Below are 26774 nucleotides of genomic sequence, written 5' to 3' on the forward strand. Positions count from 1 at the left end.
ACCGTCGAGAGTTGTTACTAGCAGAACCTATGATATTCCCCCAGAGCAATTAAGAAGTCAGGTTGATAACTGACATTAACCTTTCTGTATTAGGTACAGTATAATATGATCCTTCATCAACTATATCCTGTCGGTCAATTCCTTATAACCATGGAATGTGTCAAGGTTACATATAACGAAGAGTCCGGTTTTACTTGTACAGGTTGAATTCACTCTGAAAGATAAGTTAAGTGAAATGTTTATTTCTACTCTTAACTGTATCACCTTGCAAGGATTTCAGTCAATTCATCACAAGCGGCCCTTTGGATATATCTCCCATTTATCGGGAGTGACGAATGCTCAATCTGACATTAACCATTCTGTAATTACTTCGCGTGATACCCAACCCTGCTCTCACACACCCTAGGCTCTCACCTATTGGATCGTGCTCGCACAGAATCAAAGTATCAGACTCCGCAATCCAGAATTACTAATTAATAAATGTTTGAGTCTGAGGATTAGTTATACCTACTAATACCGATGAGATGAACAGTTGACACATTAGATAAATCACTCCATTCTGTTATCTCAAGTCGGGTCCCAATCCTAATGAACTCCTTCATCAGATCCATGTAACTGTCTAGATATCAGAATATCTAAAGCTTGTGAGATCAGCTTTCTGTCTCGACAGAAAACACTGTTACATGCAAGTCTCAGCAGCAATATGCCAATCCCTATAACATATTACTTGACTTGGGTTTACTTTAAGTCTATCAGTCTATTATAAAGTATAGTCTCACTTCATGCTTGTATGAACACTTTATAACTACTTGAATAAACTTAGGATTACTTCCTTTGTGAAAGATTTGTGCCTTTATATATAGTTACATATTAATGCTATATATCTGATTAAACAAATGGCCAAATAAACAATTTATTCATTAATATTAGGGAAAAGTACAAAAATAAACCTTGTGGTTACACATGTTTTCGATCGGCACCCATGTGGTTTAAAAGTGTACAAAGTGGTATCTTGAGGTTCATTCCGTTAGCAAACATATACCAAATTGACTAACGGTGTTAAAAGTCAAAGGGAAAAAAGTTAATTTGGTCCATATATTTATTTATTTTATAAATTAACACTCCCTATTATCTAATTATCACAAAAAAACCCCAAAATTAAAAATAAAATACAATTACACCATCTCTCCTCTCTCCTCTCTTTTATTTTTTTTCTTCTTTGTCTCTTCTCTCTTTTCTTTTTAATTTCTCTCTCTAAAATCAATTGAACTAAGAAAACAAACTCTTTCAAATTCTACGTTACACCGTTTGGATCCGCTGTAACAACAAGATCCATTTGATGGGGATTTATATGGTTAAAGAAGGAAAATCTAAACATCGAAACTCAATCCTCAACCACATTTTGAATCTAAAGTAGTATCTGAAACAAGAATTGTATTTGGGATTCGCTACTTCAACTAAAGATCCACATATCGAGCTCAACTGTGTGTTAAATTAGAGTGTTAGATCGAGAATTTGAGAGAGGAAAACGACGACAAGTCACAGTTGAAGATTGGAATTGGAGTCAGAATTGGAATCTTATCGCTAATAATGATAATAGTGTTGTTATGTGTTAGAATTAGGGGAAAAGAGATGAAATTGGTGGCAGTGATGATGGCGGCGGCGGCCGAAGGAGGAGCGAAGGAAGATGAAAGAGAGACAGGGAAGAAGTTGAGGTGGTTGGCGGGAATGGCGAGGAATTGAAGCAAGAAGCATGGAGAAGGTGGATTTTGTGTAGTATACAAAGGAGAAATTCAAGAAACTGAAATTGCAGTGAAGCAATTTTGCCGATATAATATGATTCAGATTTAGATTCATATTCAGATTTAGATTCAGAATTTGAAAGAGTTTGTTTTTTTAATTCAATTGATTTTAGAGAGAGAAATTACAAAGAAGAGAGAGAAAGAAGAAAAAAATTAAAAGAGAGAAGAGAGGAGAAAGATGGTGTAATTGTATTTTATTTTTAATTTTGGGTTTTTTTCGTGATAATTAGATAATAGAGTGTGTTAATTTACAAAATAAATAAATATAAAGACCAAATTAACTCTTTTTCCTTTGACTTTTAATACCGTTAGTCAATTTGGTATGTGTTTGCTAACAGAATGAACCTCAAGGTACCACTTTGTACACTTTTAAACCACATGGGTGCCGATCGAAAATAGGTGTAACCACAAGGTTTATTTTTGTACTTTTCCCTTAATATTAATATCCAAAACAATTGTATTTAGGACACTAAATTCCAACATTGTCCCACTTGGACTAAAGCCAATTGTTTCTGAAACGGCTTGGTCAACGGATCTGCAACGTTGTCCTCAGTGGGCACCTTTTCTATTCTCGCATCTCCTCTGGCTATGATCTCCCTAATGAGATGATATCGCTTGAGATAATGTTTGGATGCATTATGAGACTGTGGTTCCTTTGCTTGTGCAATGGCTCCATTGTTATCATAGTACAGAGTAATGGGATTTACAATGTCAGGCACCACTCCTAGTTCTGTTATGAACTTTCTGCAGCTGCGATGTACTCTGATTCAGTCGATGAGAAAGCAACACTTCCTTGTTTGGAACTCTTCCAACTAACTGAACCTCCATTCAGGATAAACTGGTATCCTGATTGGGATCTGTAATCATTTTCATCAGTCAGATGACTAGCATCTGAATATCCTTCAATTTTCAATTCTCCTTGTCCATATACGAGGAACATGTCTTTAGTTCTTCTAAGATACTTAAGAATTTTCTTGACATCAATCCAGTGATCAAATCCTGGATTCCCTTGATATCGGCTCGTCATACTTAATGCGAATGCCACATCAGGTCTAGTGCAAAGCATAACATACATGATCGAACCAACCGCGCTGGAGTAAGGAATTACAACCATGCGATACTTGTCACTGTCCGTTTTAGGACACTGACCATTTGATAACTTGACACCATGGACCATTGGTAAGTTACCTCTTTTCGATTCATGCATGTCAAAACGTTTTAGCACTTTGTCAATATATGTAGATTGGGATAGTCCAAGCAGTCTCCTTGATCTATCGCGATAGATCTTGATCCCTAAGATGTAGGCTGCTTCTCCCAAGTCTTTCATGGAGAAATTACCCGATAACCAAACTTTTACTGTTTGCAACATTGCCACATCATTTCCCATAAGTAGTATATCATCAACATATAGTACTAAGAAAACGACTGAGCTCCCACTTGTCTTCTTGTAAACACAAGCCTCTTCTGAGTTTTGTTCGAAACCAAATTGTTTTATGGTTTCATCAAAACGCTTGTTCCAGCTCCTAGATGCTTGCTTGAGTCCATAAATGGACCTTTGAAGTTTGCAAACCTTGGTTGCATCCTTCGATGTGAAACCTTCAGGTTGCATCATGTATACATCCTCAAGTAGGTTTCCATTTAGGAAAGCTGTTTTCACATCCATTTGCCAAATCTCATAATCAAAATGAGCGGCAATTGCAAGCAATATTCTGATGGATTTGAACATGGCTACTGGAGAGAAAGTCTCATCATAGTCAATACCTTGTTTTTAACGATATCCTTTCGCTACTAACCTAGCTTTGTAGGTACTAACCTTTTCGTCCATGTCAGTCTTCTTCTTGAAGATCCACCTGCACCCAATGGGTTTTATCCCTTCGGGTGGATCAACCAAAGTCCACACTTGGTTAGTATACATGGAGTCCATTTCAGAATTCATGGCTTCAAGCCATGCTTTAGATTCTGGACTAGCAAGAGCTTCTTCGTAGGTTTTAGGTTCATCGTCTAACACGGGAACCAGTTCATTATCTCCCACTAAAAAACCATATCTAACTGGGAGTTCACGAATTCTCTAAGACCTACTTGTAGGATATGACACTTGTGTTTCATCTGGTGAAACGGGTTCGGGTTCAACTTCTTCCGCGTTTTCAATATGTGATTCCTCTTGAACTTTTTCAAGTTCAATCGTGCTTCCATTCTGTGTTTCTTCCAGAAACTCTTTCTCTATAAACACTGTGTGTTTGGATACTATTACCTTTTGGTCATCTGGATGATAAAAGTAATATCCCATAGTTTCCTTTGGGTATCCAATGAAGAAACACTTGTCAGATTTGGGATCTAATTTATCTGACACAATACGTTTGACGTATGCTGAACATCCCCATATTCTTATGAAAGAGAAGATGGGTTTTCTACCAATGAACAGTTCGAATGGTGTGGAACTGGCGGATTTGGTTGGAACTCGGTTTAAGGTAAATAGGGCAGTTTCTAAGGCATAGCCCCAGAATGATTTTGGAAGAGCAGTGGTGCTCATCATGGATCGTACCATATCTAGTAAGGTGCGATTTCTCCTTTCTGATACACCATTGTGTTGTGGTGTATAAGGAGGTGTCCATTGTGAGCATATTCCACATTCATTTAGATAACTCATAAATTCTTCAGAAAGATATTCTCCACCTCGATCAGATCGAAGTATTTTGATAGTCTTTCTTGTTTGATTCTCAACTTCATTCTTAAAGCATTTGAATTTCTCAAAAGCTTCTGACTTGTGTTTCATCAAATAGATATAACCATATCTAGTATGATCATCTATGAAACTAATGAAGTATCTGAATCCTCCTCTTGCTTGGACTGACATAGGACCACATACATCTGAATGTATTAATCCTAGAGTGTCTGATACACGCTGACCTTTATTGCTAAAGGGTGTCTTTGTCATTTTTCCTTTTAAACATGACTCACACGTTCCCATCGATTCACAATCAATTGAGTCTATAAGCCCATCTTGATGTAGCTTAAGCATGCGTCTCTGGTTTATATGGCCTAAACGGCAATGCCACAAGTAAGTTGAGTTATCTAATCTAAGTCTTTTGGTATCAATTGTGAAAGCAGAAACTTTATCATTCAAAACATAAATCCCATTCAATGATATTCCTGAAAAATAGAAAACTTTGTTTCTATAAAATTCGCAATTATTGTTCTTAATTGAAACATGAAAGCCATCTTCTACTAGACATCTAATAGAAATAATGTTACGAGACATATCCGGAACATACAAACAGTTCCTTAACACTACTACAAGTCCTGATGGTAGATGTAGATCATAGTTTCCAATTGCGAGTGCGACAACCCTTGCACCATTTCCAACTCGCAAGTTTATGTCTCCTTTCTTCAATTCTCTAGTCTGTTTTAGTTCCTGCATATTCATACAAATATGAGATCCACATCCGGTATCTAATACCCAAGATTCAGACTGTGAAATTGAGTTAATTTCAATATAGAACATACCAGAAGTTGAAGCACCGTCCTTTCCCTTTTTGAGAGAAGCTAGGTACTCCTTACAATTTCTCCTCCAATACCCATCTTTACCACAGAAGTGGCATTCCCCTTTGGGCTTCTTGACTTGCTTTCCTTTGGCTTGGGCCGGCTTGCCTTCCTTGTTCTTCTTGGGATATTTTGGATTGGGAAAATTCCCCTTCCTCTTCTTTGATCCCTCAATCACAAAAGCGGGTACCACTTTATCTTTCTTCACATTTGTCTCAACTGTCTTGAGCATATTGGCGAGCTCTTCAAGAGAGGTCTTTAAGTCATTCATTTGGCAGTTCATGGTGAACTGTGAATAACTTTCTAGGAGGGATGTAAGAAGTAAGTCGACACTTAGCTCATGATCCATCGCGAAGCCAATACTAGAAAGTTTGGTGATATAGCCAATCATCTTGACACAATGTGTCATAACAGATGTGCCCTCTTGCATCTTGCAGCGAAACAACAGTTTTGATATCTCAAAACGTTCACAGCGAGTCTGTTTCCTGAACAGCTCTTTTAAGTGCATGACAATAGAATAGACATCCATTTCTTCATGTTGCCTTTGCAGATCTGGTGTCATCGATGCAAGTATGATGCACCCAGCGTATTCATCATCGGATTTATGCTTCTGATAGGCATCAATCTCTTCAATGGGCGCATCATCAGCCGGAAGAGCGGGTATCGATGTATCGAGTACATACCCTATCTTTTCGAACTTCAAAACAATTTTGAGGTTACGAAACCAGTCGGCGAAGTTTGAACCATTCAACTTGTTATCGGTAAGGATATTTCTTAGATCGGTTTTCGACATGATTGGTTTTAGAGTACGAAAAATTAATAACCTGAGAGTGAGAAAAGGTGACGGATGTTATTCATTTGTTTAATTCACTTACAATTTAAATACGTTGGACTTTTATGTTTTTAAATTGCTCCCACTATTTTACCAAATTAATAACCAACCCTCTATATTAATTCGAAGGATATTCACAATTCCTTTAGTGAGCTAGAATCCTAACTCCTGAAATTTCACCTTGAGTTTACTCAACAAGCTAGTTTCATTCGTTAGGTAGATTCATGTAATCAATCACATCAAAACATGTGATTTCTAGGTTGTTGGGTTACTAACCACATTAGTAACTGATATGTGTCGTTTATCAATCCCAACCATATTGCCCATTAGGTTAGAACAATATGAGTTTACTCATCCAATTATTCTATCCTAATTTAAGCATTACCCCATATTCGTGAAAAATAATTTTTCGATAATTCAGGTGTTACCATAAGACCCCGAGCTTGAGTTTACTCAACAACCCAAAGGCCCACAGTACTGCCGGCTGAATTATAATATTAGGGAGGGGCAACCAATTTTAATAACTTGCTTATTTACTTAACTTTTGATTAGTGAGGGATTTATTTAAGTTTCATAATCTAACCTAGTCTTGATTTGCTTTAGCATACATCAGACATTCATACATTCAACATTGATAATTATGGACATATCTCTAAGTTTATTCTGTTGAGCCAGAAACGGAATAAAGGGTCACCCCTAGGGAAATACTAACTATTACATATTTCTCTTTGGGTCCTCCGTCTTCTCCTTGGCGCCTTGAATTACAACAATATTCAATTTCAAGGAAAACTTCAATTTACTTGAAGGGATTTGGATGAGAAGAGAAATACAATAGAGAGTAAGAGAAGGCAGGATATGCAGGTCCTATTTAAATATCAAAAGACTAAATAACTATTAAAGAGAGTCTAATATGTCCATAATGCCAAACATGCATAGACTCAATTAAATTAAATTTAATTGGTTGATTACACAAACTATTTATGTAATATTTAAGCTAATCAAATTAACAACTTAAATTAATTTTCATCCAATTTCAATTATGCATATCCTAATTAATTCGAATAATTCATTTAATGCTTTGAATTACTTATATCAAATATTTAGGTAAAACAAACTTTTAAATAAATTGATTTTGATAATCAAAACAAATTATTATATTCTGAAACATATATATATATATATATATATATATATATATATATATATATTTAAAACGGGTTATTTTAAAACAATTTTAAAACCTGGTACCAACAATCGGGCCGGGCCGATTTAATCGGCCCGACCCTTTGGCATAGCTGCTGCCGTAGGGTAGCAGCTAGCGGACAGACGCTGCTGCCGTAAAGGTAGCGGCGTCCGCCGCTACTGGTTGCTGCCGCAAGGCAGCAACCAGCCGCAAATAGCAGTTCGGGGTTGCCGCCTCTCGGCAGCGACCCCGAACTGCTATCAATATATATATATATTTTTAAATATAAATATATATAATTGTTCTAAAGCAGTTTCAAAACAATTTTCAGAATATTAAAACAGTTTTATCTTTTAGATTTTGTTTAAAACCGATTATCAACCGAAATAATCAGGAACTATGCATAATTAGTTTTAATTAACAAGTAATCAAAACTTATTTATCGTTAGGTTAATTGAACTAATCGATTAATTAATTTAACCTAACAATAAATCTATTCAATCTGATTGAAAAACTCTTTTATTTACATATATGAAATAACAGATTAACATAGGCTCTGATACCAATGTAAGAAAATAGACAAGCCTAGGCATATGGGAATAATAATATTTTATCTATTTTATCTATTTCCCTTTTCCAAGACCTGTTAATTGTTATTTCATATAAAGAGGGATAGATAGTAATACCTTTAGTGATGAACTATATACCGTTGCAAACGAAGTGCCCACAACTTGTTATTATCAACTCGTGAACTACAAACGTTTGATTCAACACAAAACAAAAGATAATCAGTGATCAACCTTCAATGAATAGCAATCGCAATGATTGCCTCTAACAGAAATCGATACGAGATCAAAGAGGGAGTAAGAAATAAAGTAAATTAGCTGAGACGAAAGACGGAACGATTCCTCCTCTCCCTTTTTGTGTTGGTCGAATTTTAGGGGTTAGGGAGTCTATTTATAGACTTTTCTTAACCCTAATCCCAGTTGTGTTAGGTAATTAAATAATTGGAATCTTATTCGGAATAGGATTCCTAATTAGATAATTAAATAAACACTTTACTATTATCTAAATAATAACTAATTATATCTATATAATTATTATTAATCAAATTAATAATTAATTAATTAATGTTAGGGATAATTAATTAGAGTTTCAATCACATAAAAAACTTCTAATTAATATTATCAGATAATCTTTTAATTTAATTGATAACCATAATCAAATTATAATTATTAATCAAATTAATTTATCCCTAAATTAATACAAATTTCGGCCTATATGTGTATGTCCCACTAATTACATTTTCGTCCTTCGATTCCAAGTCCCATATGCGACCCATTAGGTTCTTTATTGCCACTAGCCGTATATATCATTTGAAGTTATTCATTACGATTAATTCCAACATATATATAACGGAATACCATCGAGAGCTGTTACTAGCAGAACCTATGATATTCCCCCAGAGCAATTAAGAAGTCAGGTTGATAACTGACATTAACCTTTCTATATTAGGTACAGTATAATACGATCCTTCATCAACTATATCCTATCGGTCAATTCCTTATAACCATGGAATGTGTCAAGGTTACATATAACGAAGAGTCCGGTTTTACTTGTACAGGTTGAATTCACTCTGAAAGATAAGTTAAGTGAAATGTTTATTTCTACTCTTAACTGTATCACCTTGCAAGGATTTCAGTCAATTCATCACAAGCGGCCCTTTGGATATATCTTCCATTTATCGGGAGTGACGAATGCTCAATCTGACATTAACCATTCTGTAATTACTTCGCGTGATACCCAACCCTGCTCTCACACACCCTAGGCTCTCACCTATTGGATCGTGCTCGCACAGAATCAAAGTATCAGACTCTGCAATCCAGAATTACTAATTAATGAATGTTTGAGTCTGAGGATTAGTTATACCTACTAATACCGATGAGATGAACAGTTGACACATTAGATAAATCACTCCATTCTGTTATCTCAAGTCGGGTCCCAATCCTAATGAACTCCTTCATCAGATCCATGTAACTGTCTAGATATCAGAATATCTAAAGCTTATGAGATCAGCTTTCTGTCTCGATAGAAAGCACTGTTACATGCAAGTCTCAACAGCAATATGCCAATCCCTATAACATATTACTTGACTTGGGTTTACTTTAAGTCTATCAGTCTATTATAAAGTATAGTCTCACTTCATGCTTGTATGAACACTTTATAACTACTTGAATAAACTTAGGATTACTTCCTTTGCGAAAGATTTGTGCCTTTATATATAGTTACATATTAATGCTATATATCTGATTAAACAAATGGCCAAATAAACAATTTATTCATTAATATTAATATCCAAAACAATTGTATTTAGGACACTAAATTCCAACAAGATCGACATGCTGAAAACTCTCGGTGTTGAGGAACATGGGAAGGAAAGTCCATCTGGTTTTTTGATCAAAAGCCCAGTAAGAACTAAACTTGAAACACCTGCCAATGCCGTTGCCTCCTCGAAAGGGGATGGCACTACTGCCGCTGTGGAGAGAGAGGTTGATTCCTCTCTTTCCCCTCCCGCCTGATTACTTTAAATATGTCGTTGTCCTAAGCATCTGGTAACATCTATCACCCTTCTTTTCAAGTTCTTGCTCACTCTGTACTTTATCATGCGGCTATTGTTTATTGTTTGCTTTCCTTCATACCAACATTGAGGACAATGTTTCATTCTAATTTGGGGGTGGGGAGGGATTACAAATTACAATATCTGTATGCATAAACATAATAAAAAGCTTGAACAAGTTGTTAATTAGTTAAATCTTATGAATAACAAGTAACCCCATGTGATCTTTGATTCATATTGTCCTTAGTAAATTTTCTTCGTATATATTCCTCATTATGATCATTTCTTAGTACATATTCTTGTGTTTCGATTGTTTTGTTTTACAGTAATCACTGAACAAACTGTGCTGGTTATGAGTGGAATGTATAAGGATTGCCTAGTGTTTGATTTATGTCTTCCCCAGTCTTGAAGTTCCGCAAATTTTGAAATTTTAAATCTTTTTTCACAAAAGGACCCTTTTGCCTTAATGCATAGCCCCCTAAAATAGTGAGAACTTGAGCCTGCAATTGCATTTGAATATGCATTGTTTCTTTTTATGAGTGGGCCAGCATTTACTATCTTTAGGGAGAATTTGCTTGGGTATGCCCTGTTGACATGGAGATTCTTTTTGACAACCATAGGAGGAAAAAGGCATTTAGATTCACAATTCACTACACAAATAGCCTACCCATGCATTGCACTCACATTATTAGGATAACCAACTTGAGCCTTAGCCTGTTCTTTCTTAAACACACACCACACAAAGAAACCCATTCCTTTCACTGTTATTCCAGAATACCTTGAATCTGTCTCATGCTTTGAAACAAGAAGAGAAATACAAAATATGAATTATGTAGATAAAAATACTGACATTTGAGGTATGATGCTGGAATATGAGAAGATAAAAATCTTTGAATAAAGTCTTTTAATCTGGAACATGAAATAGAATGCTTGGATGGTTATCTTTTGTGTGTTTAAAAGAATAGTCTGGCCATTGTTATGAAACAGGCTGTGTAGAGTGTTTAGGGTAGGAACAAGAATTGCTCATGTGCTGAGAATTGGGTATAATTAAATTTTGTTGCATGGAGACAGAATTCTGACACTTAAAAATCCATTCACTTCCATGCCTAAGCCTTAGCCTAACATTACAACCTATGATCAAGACCTTTTGACTATGTTTGGAAAAAAGTTGATCCATAGACACAGGACCAAAAAGCAAACTCACACCCTAAGGGTGTATTTTCTGAGCTGAGGAGTGAAGTTGTAATTCCTTTCCCTATGGCAAACAAATGTCATACGAGAGTGAGTGAAAAATTCCATTCCTTGGTGAGGCATTAAGACAGACAGGTTGTTCTTTGTGAAATTTGAGGTATAATTTTAAGCTTTAAGGAATTTCTCGAGAAGGGTACACGATCTTGCACTGGTATAACCTAATAAAAAAAATCATAACTTGCACATAGTCTGTCATTATCTCTTCAGAGCAAAAACAATTACTATCGTCCTTTCAAATTCTCTGAAAACATTCAAATCTTGTCTCCGTATTCTTTCATTCCTAACTCTCTTTTTTTCCTGTAGATTAATTTGTTTTCTATCTGTTGTTTACTTGAGGACAAGCAAAGATTCAATTTGGGTGTATTTGTTAGGCATGAAATTGACTACATTTTAACGTGTTAATTATAATGAATTAAGGGTGTTTGTAGTGTTTTATTGCAAGAAAGAAGGACTTATAGGTGATTTTATGCAGATAAGGAAAGACTTAGCCGAATAGACTGGAAGCAGCCTGTTCGCACATACCAAGAGGAGATTATGCCATTCTTTGATCCAGCGGTCAAACGCCGGAACTTCTGATGATGGACATCAACTAGACGGGACGCAGGTACGACGGTAGTTGCAGGTAGAGAGGCGGATAAGTGCAGGTGGAAAGCAATATGATGAAAAGAAAGCTCGGCCCTTGAGTGTTCAAGGGTCAAAATGATCTTCACCACTTTTAGCAATTTTTAGATTTCTGAACTTTTGACTTTGTTTTGTAATTTATTTTGAGCGGATACTTTTCTAGTACCGTTTTGGACCCTGTCCTTTCCTTTAAATAGAGGTAGTAAGGAAGGAAAGGGATTGCACTTTTTAGAAAACACAAATATAGACCTTGTGGAGGAAGGAGAGCTCCATAGATGGAGTTTCAGAGCTTTAAACTAGTAGATTGCTCACTCGCTAGTATGAGTGAGTAATCCTTTTGAATGGGCTCGGCCAGTCGGGGCCGGTAATGTAAGTTTCCCAAGTCTAGTAATGAATGAATGATGTTAATGCAGGAAGTGTTTGTTGAGGCTTTATATTCCAATGCTTATGCATATATGCTTGTGTTAGATGAATGATAGGACACTGCTTTCATCTTCACCGAACGCTCTATCAAACATCCAACCCCGAAGCAGAAATGTTAGTTGGTTTTATCAAGGGTTTTCTCATTTGAAATGCTGCTTAAATCTTAATGCAAGAAAGAACAAACCTGTAGGACGCTATTGGTTTTAGTAAGTTTTAGAATCTTAAGAACACATGAGAGTTGACTTAAGTGAGTGTTAAAGCAGAAACCTTGGCTTCAGTTGCATCATTCATGGCTTATTAGGTTGTTTGGAGGCTTGCAGTAACCTGCTCCGCTGTGCTTAGCCTGTTCCCTTTATTATCATGATCAAGTAATCAATTTCACATGCAAAGCAACTTGTTTAGTCACTAGTTTTCATAACTACCAACATCTGTCAATATAAAAGAATCACACACTACGAACACCCTGTTCTGCAAAGTATTTCTTGTAAACTTTGGTCCTCAATCCCTGTGGATACGATACTTGACTTATCACTTTATTATTTGTATCTAGTGCACTTGCTAGAGTCTATTCAGCAGACAACACTGAGCAGTGCAGAGTCATACGAATGACGCTGAGTATTAATGTGCCATACATGCGCAAGTGTTGACCTGGTGCAGTGCAAAATGTCATTGGTCTTGACCTGGTCAGTGTCCATTTCTTCCTTGCTCAAGTTGAGTAGGCGTATAGCCTCACCGATTTGTTCTATGGAGCATTGAGAAGAGGAGGAGATAAGTTCATGAGCCCCGTTTAGCTCGGCGGACAGCTGGGAGAAATGTTGAGTGACCTTAGCAGAAGTGGTGGATGATGAGTTCGCAGCAGTTAGGGCGTTGATTTTCCCTTCGATTGAGTTCATATGATTAACCATCATCAGCTGAAGTTCGGCCAGCTTGACCATGAATTCTTGCTTGGGTTGCTGAGAGACTAGAGAAGTCATGACACTCATCAGCTCCTTGAGACCTTTGAGTTCGGTCAAAAGTTGCGTGACGGAGGAAAATTGAGTTGCCTCAGCAGGAATGGACCCAGCAACATCGGCTTGAGACTGATGAATCTCTTGAAGTAGAGTTTGATCAGAGTGGATGATTCTTCTTCCTGACTCAGAAGCATTCAAATAAGCATAAGGATCATCAACATTGTGCTCAGAGGCCGTTTTCTGGTTATCGGCAGCAGGTGGAGAATTTTGGTGCTGCCCAGAAGTAGAAATGCCAGCTTGGTCAGCAGCTGCACTTTTGTTGAGGCCAGCAGCAGGAGCGACCTGGTTTTCTAACTGCTCAGTAGAAGAAGGAAGTGGTTGCTCAGCAGTGTTATTTACTTGCTCAGGGTCAGTCTGAAGTTGAGTCGAGTCTTGAGGTTGAGGCAACTCAGAGCTGTCTTTAGCAGGTGGATTTTCCTTAGCTAACTCATGATGTTGAGCAGCTGGAACATCGAGCACTTGCTCAGTGGAAGGTTGAGCAGAGGTGTCGGCAGAAGTTGGACCCTTAGTGGCTTGTTCCTCAGCTTGAGAAACAGAGGCTTGTTTTTCCTTTACTTGGTCCGGAGTGGGCTTAGTGATGGTGGTGAAGAATTGGAACTAGAGCCCAGTTAAGTCTGTGATTGGGTCCCTTAGTGGTGATTCATCCAATAGATTGATGACGTTGGGCTTTTGGGCCTTGCGTTTGAACCGCTTGTCAGTACTGCCCTTTTGATTTTTGGTTTGAGTAGAAGGGTCAGCAGCAATAGAGTCTGGGGACTCAAAAGAGGAGTCAAGTCTAAGATCGGCATAAATGTTCTCCACAACCTTGTCCTTCATTGGAGACTCAGCTCTTTGCTCTTCAGCAGCTGTGTTACTTGGTTCAGCAGAACCCATCTTATCAGCTTGAGCCCGTTCCTCAGTACAACCTTGTTCTTCCTCCTGATCGCAAGGAGTCTTTTCCAAATCAATTTCTTGACTTCGTACAAAATGTGAATCCGCTGAAATCACAAAGTCAAGTGGGTTAGCATCTAACGGCTTCAACCCAGAGGTTTTCTTCCTCTTAAGCGGCTGTTCAAGTGTCTCCTCACTTTCCTCAGGGTCAGCTCTCTTCTGTTTCTTCTCAGCTGACTCTGGATTTTCTTACGCTGGCTCAGCAGGAGCAGCTTTCTTTCCACCAACTACCACCCTGATTTTCTTAGCAGTCTTATTAATATCCCGGGCTAGTGGGGCTGAAGATTGGTCACCTTTTCTCTTTCTCTCCTGCTTAGTGCACTCAGCAGGTGCTGCTTCAACCACAACTTTCTTTCCTTTCTTTGACAACTCAACAGCTGTCTCTTCAACTATATCATCCTCAGCAGGAGCTTCTTCGACCAAGGGTCCCTTACCCTTCTTAGGTTTGATGGGAAGGTTATGAGCTAAGCCAAATAGAATCGCTGAGGTGATCTCAGTGCCCTCTATATCAATTTCCTCCTTTAGGCTGACCTTTTGATCTTGAAGGATTTTGGTGATTAGGGAGCCCATCCTGAGTATCCCCGTGCTCCGTTGAAAAGCCCCAATTAGAAAGACGAGTATATTGAGCGGCTGGTAAGTCAGCATGTACCAGATAAAGCACTGCTCAAAGTTTGAGGCTGGGGCGGAGGAGTTGACCTTGGGAAATAAGAAGTTGGTCAGGATATAGTGGGCTTGTTTTTTAGGCTGACCCATACTTGTACTGGAGATTTCACCTTTATGATTCTTGGGTTTGCAGAACTCAGCTTCGTAATCAACGTGCATGTAGTCGTTTGTGCACCTGAGTTCTGATCCTTCTTCCTTTAGTTTTAGCAGTTTAGCAAGATAAGAAGGAGTGATGGTGAACTCCTTGTTCTTGACTTTCGTGATCATATAGTCGCAATCATCATCGGCTACCTTTAGGTTTGTGTAGAATTCCTTTACTAACTGCGGATAAGTGGTTCTAGGGAGAGAGAAGAGGTCGGTCCAGCCATTTTTTGATATCCACTCACAGAAGGGTTGCTCAGCTTCTACGAAGCTCTTGGAGAACCAGCGGGAATGGAAAACTTTTAGAGTTTTAACGTTTTTAAGGACCGGGGAGAATGTCCTTTCCTTAAGTTTCTGGTTCTTTTTCTCCTTCTTCTTCTTCGATGAAGTTGGTTGGTCAGTACGTGGGTTTTTCCCGTGAGGGCTGACCTCACCCTTTGATTGGTCATGCTGACCATGAGTTTGTCCCTAAGACTCTGAGGAAGTCTCCTGATATTCCTGCTTAGCAGGAGAGGCAGGATTAATGTCTGAGCGGTTGTCGTCGTAGTTCTCACCGGAGTTGTTTTGGGAATCACTCGACATAGTTTCTTTGAGGATTTAAGAAATGCAGAAGAATTTGTGATTTGAGAGAAAGAGAGATCGAGTGCGAAATGTTTCAAGCGTAAAGAGGAGTTAGTGGGAGATCATCCACTATTTATAGCCGGAGCGCGTCGATTTGATAGGTCGGAATGGCGGTTCATTCTCGAATAGATCAACGATAGTTATCTCTGGAATTAATGACACATTCAGCGCATGGTTTTCTAATCATTATGCTTACGTCATCCTAGGTGGCTACTTAAATACGCGTGCAAGTATTAAATTTCGCAAGTTGTCTTACTCAGCATCTAGGATACTAAAAGTTTGGTGTTCTGAGTGTTTAGTTTAACGTAGAAGGGGTTCTTATTATGTGGAGTAACTCAGCATATAGCAATCACTCAATATACATATAGCAATTTAACAAGTAGTGATTTTATAGCATTCATATCTACTCAGCATATGATAGTTACTCAACATGTAATAATCACTCGGCATGGTATAATCACTCAACAGTCAATTTACTCAGAATTTATTGAAGAGGATTAGACATACCGATAGCTTCCCTTAGTATGCTGAACTGCTCACGAGCCAGTGGCTTCGTGAAGATATCTGCAAGCTGTTCACCTGTTGGAACATAGGTCAGCTTGATCTCACCCTTGAGTATATGATCTCTGATGAAGTGATGCCTTATGCTGACATGCTTCATCCTGCTGTGTTGGATTGGATTGTTAGATAAGTCAATGACACTTTTGTTGTCACATTTGACTTCAATTGTTTTGGTTTGGACTCCATAATCATCCAGCTGTTGCTTGATCCACAGGACTTATGCCACACAGCTTCCAGCAGCAATGTACTCAGCTTCAATTGTTGACAGCTTCCAAGGAATTGACATCCTCCTGAAGTGCTTTTCCGCTCAAGCTTGTCTCGTCCATAGTCAGCGTCAGTGTATCCAATGAGTGTGAAATCGTTTTTGTTTGGATACCATAAACCTGCATTCACTGAGCTTTGCAAATATCTAAGGATTCTTTTTACAGCTATGTAATGAGATTCCTTAGGTTCAACTTGATATCTTGCGCAGTAACATACTGAGTACTGAATATCTGGCCTACTTACCGTTAGATAGAGTAGAGAGCCTATCATACCTCGATATAATTTGCTGTCTACTGACTTACCTTTCTCATCAGCACAAAGCACAGTGTCAGTACCCATGGGGGTAGATATTGGCTTACAACCTTCCATGTCAAATTTCTTCAATATCTCCTTGGCATACTTGGTCTGGCTAATGAAGATGCCATTTTTACCTTGTTTGATTTGAAGTCTAAGAAAGAAGTTGAGTTCTCCCATCATTGACATCTCAAACTCAGTTTGCATCTGTTTGCTAAATTACTTGCACATAGACTCATTAGTAGCACCAAAGATAATATCATCTACATATATTTGTGCCAACAGGGTATCTTTACCCTTTTTCTTAATGAATAAGGTTGTGTCAGCTTTTCCCCTAACATAGTTCCTGGTCAGCAGAAAACTGGTCAGCCTTTCGTACCAAGCACGTGGTGCTTGCTTCAGGCCGTACAGAGCCTTTTTGAGTTTATAAACATGGTTTGGGAACTTTGGATCCTCAAACCCTGGAGGCTGACTGACATAAACCTCTTCATTTATAACTCCATTAAGAAATGCACTTTTAACATCCATTTGGAACAATTTAAAATTCATAAAGCTAGCATATGCACACAAGATTCTTATTGCTTCTAATCTAGCTATGGGTGCAAAGGTCTCACCATAGTCAATACCTTCCTGCTGACTGTAACCTTGAGCTACAAGTTTGGCTTTGTTCCTGACTACGTTTCCCTGTTCATCTAGCTTATTGCGGAATACCCATTTTGTTTCTATGGTCTTTTGATTCTTTGGTTTAGGCACTAAATCCCATACTTCATTTCTCTTGAATTGATCGAGCTCTTCTTGCATCGCATTAATCCAGAATTCATCGTGCTCAGCTTCTGAAAAGTTTTTCAGTTCAAGAACTGAGACAAATGCAACATTACTGAGATATCTCCTGAGTTGATTTCTGGTCATCAGGGTGTTCTCAGCAGCATCAAGAATGGACTTCTCTGAGTGTCCTCTTGGAACCTTGATCTTTTTTGGCAGTGTGGAGTTTTCAGGAGTCGGTGTTTCAACAATCTTTGCAGGATTATATTGGTCAGCAAAGATAATTTCAGGTTCATTTTTACCTTTGGTCAGCCCTTGAGGTAGTGACTCAGTGGCTCCATTTTGGTCAGCGGAAGCTGAGCATGGGTCATCTTCGGTAGGCTGACTTATCTTCCCTGGAGGGTCAGTTTCATCGAACTCAACATGTACAGACTCTTCTAAGACCTGAGTTCGTTTATTAAACACCTTATATGCTTTGCTGTTTGTTGAGTACCCTAAGAAGATGGCTTCATCGGCTTTTGAATCAAACTTAGCAAGGTTGTCTTTAGTATTTAAAATAAAACATTTGCAACCAAAGGCACGAAAATATCCAATATTGGGTTTTCGTCCTTTCCAAAGTTCATAGGGGGTTTTCTTAAGTATAGGTCTGACTAGAGCCCTATTGAGTATGTAGCAAGCTGTGTTGACAGCTTCACCCCAGAAATACTTTGGAAGCCTATTCTCACTCAGCATTGTCCTAGCTATTTCGACTAAGGTTTTGTTCTTCCTTTCAACTACCCCATTTTGTTGAGGAGTTCTAGGAGCAGAAAAATTATGGTCAATGCCGCTGACTCCACAGAATTCATCAAATTGTTGATTTTTTAATTCTCCCCCATTATCACTTCGGATGTGAGCTAATTTTAGGTCTTTGTCATTTTCAAGTTTTCTAATCAGTGTTGAGAACATCTCAAAAGCTTCATCCTTGCTACTCAGCAGGATGACCCAAGTATCCCGAGAGAAATCATCTACAATGACCAAGGAAAATCTCTTACCACCCAAGCTCAGCGGCTGGATTGGTCCGAAAAGATCCAAGTGTAGTAATTCTAATGGACGCTTGGTTGAGACTACATTTTTACTTTGAAAAGACCTTTTGGTTTGTTTACCTTGCTGACAAGCATTGCATAATTGATCCTTCTCAAATCTAAGTTTGGGTAATCCCTCAACTAATTGCTTTCTTGCTAATTTGGCTAGGAGGTCCATGCTTACATGACCAAGTCTCCTATGCCATAGCCAGGAATTATCTTCCTTTGATACTAAGCATATATTTTTTGAAAACTTCTTTTCTAGGTTTAGCATGAAAACATTTTCAACACGAGGGGCAGTTAAAATCAATTCATTTGTTTTTCCCTCGAGTATTCTACACTCAGTGGCATCAAATACAACCTTTCTACCGCGGTCACACAGTTGAGCTACGCTCAATAGGTTATATTTAAGACCCCTGACTAGGGAGACTGACTCAATAGTAGGATTACCACCAACGGTACCTGACCCTACTATCTTACCCTTTTTGTTGTCTCCAAAACTTACGTTTCCTCCTCGTTTATGCATAAGTGTGATGAACTGAGTTTCATCACCAGTCATATGCCTCGAGTATGCGCTGTCAATGTACCATAGCCTTGACTTCTCCGCGCACCTCAGGCTCACCTGCAATGTAACTAGTTATCTTTAGGTACCCAATTCTTTTTGGGTCCTTGTTTGTTAGAGCTAACAGGTGATGCATCATATTTAATTTTGCGACGACATATATTTATAGTGTGGCCATCTTTCCCACAAAAGTCATAATGAACTACCCTTTGAGGGTATTTCCATTTTTGGTCAGCACGATGGTGCTGAGCATACCAACACACTTTTATAGTGTGTCCTCTCTTTCCACAACAGTCACACTGACTGTTCTGCTGAGTGTACCGTCTTTGCTTACTAGTACCTGAATACTCAGCTTTTGGATAGAACATTTCTTTAGCCGATAAACTCAGCTGGTTCTGTATGGATGTGATGTCCTTTCTCAACCTTTTAGAGTCAGATTGAACTTCAGAGACAAACCCGTGCATGATTTTCAAGTTTTCATCTTGCCTGGTATTGTCCTGGAGCAGATGTCGGAGGTCACTGAGTTTGACCTCTTCAATCTCATCACACCGCCTTCTGAGTGCTCGTATTTTCTTGTTACACTTTTTTTTATCAGTGTATAGAGATCACTCAGGGCATTAACCATTTCATTTCTGAGCAAGGGAATAGATGTTACCTCATTAGAGTGTTCCTCATGGTCAGACCCATCGGAGAGGTCAGCTTGCTCAGATCGGTAGTTGTCAGCAGATTCGTCAGCCATAAAACAGATGTTTGCTGACTCAGTGGCATCAGCTTCTGATGAGGTTGACTCATCACTATCACTCCATGTGGCCATCATTGCCTTTCTACTACCTTTCTTTTCTTTCTTCAGAGTAGGACAGCTTGATTTGATGTGCCCAGCTTGATGGCATTTGAAACAAGTAACCGGCTTGGAGCTGTCCCTCTTGTGTCTGCTGTCGCTAGACTCAGCTTTGTATTTATCGCTTCTTTTAAATGGCCTTTTGCTGTTCTTGTCATTTTTTCTAAACAGCTTTCTTCATCTTCCTGGTAAACATGGCCATCTCCTCATCATCTGATGAGTCAACTTCCGTTGAGTCAGCTTTCATGACAAGAGATTTTTGCTTCTTGTCCTCAGTATTTTCTTTGGCCTCAAAATTTTTCATGGAGATCTCGTGGGTCAGCAGAGATCCGATGAGCTCATCGTACTTGTACGTGGTCAGGTCCTGAGCTTCTTCTACGGCTGTCTTCTTTGCTTGCCAGCTCTTTGGAAGACTTCTTAGAATCTTCTTTACTTATTCTTCTTCAGTGAAGTTCTTGCCGAGTCTTTTAAGCACATTTATGATGTTGGTGAATCTTGAGTTCATCTCAGAGATGTCTTCACTTTCGTTCATCTCAAACAGTTCGTATAATCTCATTTGTTGATTCACCTTGGACTCATTGACCTTGCTGGTTCCTTCATAGGTCACTTCTAGCTTCTTCCAATTTTTTTGTGCTGACTCACAACCTGAAATTTTGTTATACTCTGCAGCATCTAATGCACGGTGAAGCATATTGATAGCCGAAGCATTATTTTGTAATTTTTTAAGGTCATCATCTGACCACTTATCCTCACTTTTGACGGACTTTACACCATCAATAGTTTCATAGGGAACAAACGGGTCTTGGACTATAGCTAGCCATGCACTCATGTTTGTTGCCTGAATAAAGTTTTTCATCCTGTTCTTCCAGAATGTATAATTTGACCCGAAGAACAGTGGAGGCCGACTAATAGATAATCCCTCGGGGAGTATCTGTGTTGTTTGATTTCCTGGAAGGAAACGAGTGTTGTTCTCAGCCATTACAGGGATCAGCTCAAGATAGTTTTATCTTGAATAGTGAGCTACTGTGCTCTGATACCGCTTGTTGGTCCCGTGTAACGTAGTAGGATTAGTTCTAAGGGGGGGTTAGGAACTAATGTAACTTTTTCGCTTTATAATGCTGACTTAATTAAATGTTTGACGATTTAACTCAGCTTTAGGTCAACAAGGCTGAGTGAGGTGTGAGACAGCTTTAATCAGATACTGACTAGAGCTGTTTCAATTGTGAGTTGGGAAATAACACTTTAGGTCAGCTTCCAACTCAGCACTCTCATTACTCAGCGTCGGCTTGTATAAGTTATTTACTGAGCAATTTAAGCAAGCAACACATTTTTTTTGAATAAAGGCTGGGACGGTGCCGAGGGTCCAGACATCCCAACTAGGTTGGCACCCCTGGAGCTCGACTGACCCGAATTTATTAAAAGAATAAAAGAATACAGAGAGAGAAAAAAATTAAATGGTGCGTAAGTGAGCTACATTACATAAATCTTCAAAAATGAAATGCTTGCAAAAATCTGGTGCAGAAGGCCACCAGATGATGTCTGTGGCAGTGACCCCATAGCGTGCTAGGCAATCCGCTGTTTGGTTGCCTTCTCTGAAAATGTGCGTGATTGTAATTTCCATGACGGAACAACGGTTGAGACAGAGAAGCCATTCCTGTCTGATCTCCCAGGGGATATTAGTCGATTTGGTGCGTAGGAGGTGAACCGCAGTGGCCGAATCAGATTCAATCCACAGACGGCGCCAATTTCGTTCCCAAGCGATATCAATTGCAAAAGTGATTGCCTTAAGCTCAGCAAAAAGAGCAAAGGAATTAGGGATCAGGAGAGCAAAGCATCCCGTGGCAAACCCTCTAGCAGTTCTGAAAATACCTCCCGCACCAGCAGGTCCAGGTGAGCCTAACGCTGAGCCGTCGGTATTCACTTTCACCCACCCTACTGGCCGCGCGATCCAGCGGACCTGGATGTAACTCATCTGTTGCGGATGCCTTAGTTGGTCTGTCATCAAGCCTGGCCAAGTAAATTTACATTCTCTAATCAGACAATGAAGCCGCGTGACTGAATTTTGGATTGAAGGGAGCTAAACAAGCAAGCAACACATCCATATACATATATATCAAGAGAAAGGGTTAGAGATTACTCAACAGACTTATCCTGGTTTTGCCTCACCGCCTACGTCCAGTCCCTAGAATCCCTCCGGGCTTTTTCAATCCACTACTGAGCTCTTTAAAGGTAGAGCACAAAACCGTTTACAATAGCAACTGAGTATGCAAGAGTACCGTGTTGGAAATTAGGCTAAGGTATAGCAGCGGAAATATAAATTTTTTAACCTATTTCCATAAACCACAAGATCCGTTAACCGTTATTTCATATAAAGAGGGATAAGAAGAATTACCTCTTGATGATCAATCTACCGTTGTTAATGAAGTGCCCATAACTTCAAAAGAGATAGAAACTGTCTACCAATCTGCCCCTATCCGAAACAGACCTTCCAGACCTCCGAACGACAATCCCTTCGGTGTAAACGTGGAAGACTATGTCTAGAAGCTCCTGTCCAAAAATCGCGACGATCCGACGGTTCAATCTCCGGGAATCCGCGAAATCGTGAACTGACCTGATGTAGGAGTAGTAAAACGAATTTCTCCCTTTTGTTTGTTTTTCTTCTTCGAGTTCCCAAACACGAAATAAAACACGGGAAGATTAATTTAGTATCAACCGTTGAATAGCAACCAAAGTAGATTGCCTCTAACTAATCAACACAAGATCAAGGATAAAAGAAATAGATGAAAATCAATTGATCAAACGAAGCCGTAGAGAAATCTCGTCCTTGAACTAGGGGTGTCGAATTTTCTCTCTCTTGGACTAGGTGAATTTCGAAAATCACAAGTAGGGTATGGCTTGCTTGGATTGCGAAAATCTCAAGGGAAGGGGTATTTATAATCTATTGTATCTAATCCCTAGTTAGATAGAATTAGGTTACTGAATAGGAATTCCATTCGGAATAGAATTCCTAATTATTATCTCACTATATATCTAATATATTAAGGATAATAATAATAACCTCATTGGATAATAATAGGAGTATATTAATCTAATTAAAACTCCTAACTTAATTATCTCTTAATTAATTTAATTCATATTCCTAATCTAATTAGGATTAACAAAATCAAATTAATTATTCATGTATATCACTACATGAATTTCGACCCCCTTATGTCCATGGGCCTTATTGGGCTCAATTGGGCTTCTATCAATTAATTAACATCTATCTCTCTTTTAGGTTCCAAGTCTTATGTGTGATCCATTAGGTTCTTATTGCTTCTAGCCGTATGCAATGTTATTAAATTAATTTTCAAAGAATTATATTTAATCTTTGCATAACGGAATGATGTACAGAGTATGTGATTAGCAAGTCCGTAATCATTCCCCCAGAGCTATAAGAAGACAGGTTGATTCTGTCGTTAACCTTTCCGTATTAGTTACAGTATAATTCGATCCTTTATCAACTACATCCTTGAACTGAATCTTATGACTATGGGTGATGTCAAGTCACATATAGCGAGACGTTCGTTTTACTTGTACAGGCCGAGTCAACTCAAAAAGATAGGTTAAGTGAAATCTGTATTTCTTACTCTTAAACTATCACCTTGCAAGGATTTAGAGTCGAGTCTTCCACAAGCGATCCATGGATGTATCTCCCATTTATCGGGAGTGATAAATGCTCAATCCAATATATAACGACTCCGCAATTACTTCTTGTGATACCCAACGTCTACTGTTCACACCCCAGAGTCATCTCTGTTAAGGATCGTGTTACACCAGAGTCAAAGCATCACATTCCGTAATCCAGAATACCAATTAATATTCCTTTGAGTATGAGGATTAGTTATACCTATTAATACCAATGAGATGAACATGTGACAAGGATGAATCTACCCATCCTGTTATCTCAAATCGGATCCCCAATCCTAATGAACAACGTTTCATCGGATCTATGTAACTGTCCAGATATCTGTATATATGAAGCTTGTGAGATCAGCTTTCTGTCGTACAGAAGACATTGTTACATACAAGTCTCAACAGTGATATGTCAATCCCAAACATATCACTTGACTTGTGGTGGTTTTAAGTTTATCAGTTTACTATAAAGTTTTGTCTCACTTCATGCTTGTATGAACACTTTATAATCACTTTAAATAAACTTACGGATTTCCTTTTATTAGACTTTATTTAGTGCTTAAAAGGGATTGCCTTTATATAGTTATAAAACATATATCTCATTAAACAAATGATATAAAGAACAATTCATTTACATTAAGTTTGTATCCTAGAACAATTGTCTATAGGACACTAAACCCCAACATACCGTCCTCTATTCGTCTACTCAATCCTATCTACCACTGAACACTATAACCGAGTATTCAGATTTTCTCTACCACTGAGTACTATAACCGAGTACTCAGCTTCACTCTTCTAACCTTTACAATTGATACAAGATTGTTCTCACAAAACGAAGAACACTTTAGATGAATAAAATTCACTCTAGACTTTTACACAATGATTGGAATTTGGTGTAAGAACTTGCTTTTTCTATTCAGACAGCTTCTCTTTTGGATTTTTGACTTAGTGAAGATTTTGCTTGTCTGTATCTCTCTTGTATATTCAACAATGATCCAAGTGATGAACTTGTCCATTTATAGTGAATTCTAAAGCTTCAATGATTTGAAAATCCGATATATCCGTTGAGAGTAAACGGTATTCTTTCGTCATTGATTGGTCAGCTTCCAGAATTGCAGGCCAATCCTGTCGCCTGTTTTTAGCAGAAGCCAGATTGCAAGTTTCGTCTTCTTGCGCCAGGTTTATCTTCTAGTGCCAGATTTGTCTTCTTGCCAAACGTCAGATGGTCCATGCGTCTCGAAAAGGTCCTGGAAATGGATTTCCGAGGCTTCTGAAATGTGTCAGAATTTGTCTTGCAAGTTGACAGATAATTGGACACTGACTTGATTATCACTCAGCTTGACTTAGCAGCGACTTGAATATTGCTCAGCTTGACTCCGCAGCTTCGCCTTCAAGCTTTCCCGAAGAAGACGTTTCTTTCTTAAAGCTGAGTTGCATTTTACTCAGCTCTGCTGTGTGATTTGCTTATGCTGACTTTGTTTTGTCTTTCTTTTATAGACTCTCGGTTCCTATTCTTGTTAGTTAACTTACTCAACATTGAACAAACACATTAGTACAATTAAATCAAAGCACTTAAATTTAATTGTTTTAATCATGGGATTAACTTAAATAATTTTGTCAAATCAAAATCATGTGGAAAGGTGTTTCAACAAGTTCATCTTGAATGAGACTGTTGCTTCCTTCATAGATAAGATCTACATCTAGGCATGGTAATGTAGGGTAAACCCTCAAACTCCTTCCATTTCTATTCAGGATTTTCTCTATCTAAAAATGTGTGAGGTTCTTCAATTGCTCATCGTTCATCAGTAGATCTATAAAAAGAAATATGAAATATTAGTAAATATTCTACTTTTACACTGCTTAGTTGTACGATTATATTATGTATATATGTTTGGAAATTATGTATCACCTTGATTATTAAGGAGATTTTGTTGACAATGTAGAATGTCATCAGAAAGACGTTGCCATGTCTGATTCCAAACTATTTCAGGGCTTGTGATGCAGTTAGAAAACAACAAAGAAGCAAACAATAAACGAAGAAAATGACATGTTCCCCCGAAAAGATGCTTCTGCTATTGCATATATGTACTATTTATCATCATCAAGTAAACCCAATGCAAAGCACGCCTCTTTAAAAGTGGGGTATAAAATACCATTCACAGTTTTTATGTCATCATATTTGGTTGGCCCCTTTACAACATTCAATAATATTCTTAGATAGTATAATTCTCCTGCCCCAGGATGGATGTAAAATATTCTACCTACATTCAATCAGCGTTGTCTAGGACACTATTTCTTGATCTTTTTCACTATACTGGTAGTGTGATCGTTTAATTCAACTACTTTCCAAACAAACTTATTTGGAAACTCAACATAAGTCAATTGTCTTGCTTCTGGGTATTCCTCATTTGCTTTCATCCATTGCAAAAATATAGTATGTACTTCCCCGTCTTTTTTAACAACATCCTCAATTGGATCATCATCATGAAATATGATACTTTGTTGATCTGGAAGATGAAATGTAAGTCTTTCCACAACAGGTTCACGATAATTAATTGGAAATGCAAATATTCTCCAAGCTGCCTCATAAGGAGAAATGTATCTGCAATCATAATACATTTTAACTTCATCCTCTGTGTCTTCATTATCCTCGTATCCCTTTTTCTGATAAAACGCAGTGGTTATCCGATCATTGTCTTTGTTTATGTACTTGAACAAATATTTGATTGCCTTATGTTGGTTTGTGTTTTTTTATAATGTGGTAAAAGGAAATACCTATGTAGCTTCTTTTAATTCTTCCAATTATTTTGGTGTACAGTTTTGCAAATCAATGAATGTGCTTGATTGATTGCTATTGGAAAAATGGCTTAACGAATTCTTGTCATTGAAAATCAACTTCAAGATGTTCATTCATTTCATTTAAATGAGTATTAATCTAACAAAAAAATAGATGCTTTTTAAGTAGATAAAATTAATGTTTACATCTATTTTTTAAATCGTACCTTTCTTTATAGGTATCAATCTGTGGATGATTATAGAAGATCCTTGAACTGTACGAATTGGACAGTGTGGCGAGTCCTAAAATACAAAAAAAAAAAATTCAAGGTTATGATTCCAATTGTA

This window comes from Euphorbia lathyris, chromosome 7 (assembly GCF_963576675.1).
Source record: "Euphorbia lathyris chromosome 7, ddEupLath1.1, whole genome shotgun sequence".
Lineage (NCBI taxonomy): Eukaryota > Viridiplantae > Streptophyta > Magnoliopsida > Malpighiales > Euphorbiaceae > Euphorbia > Euphorbia lathyris.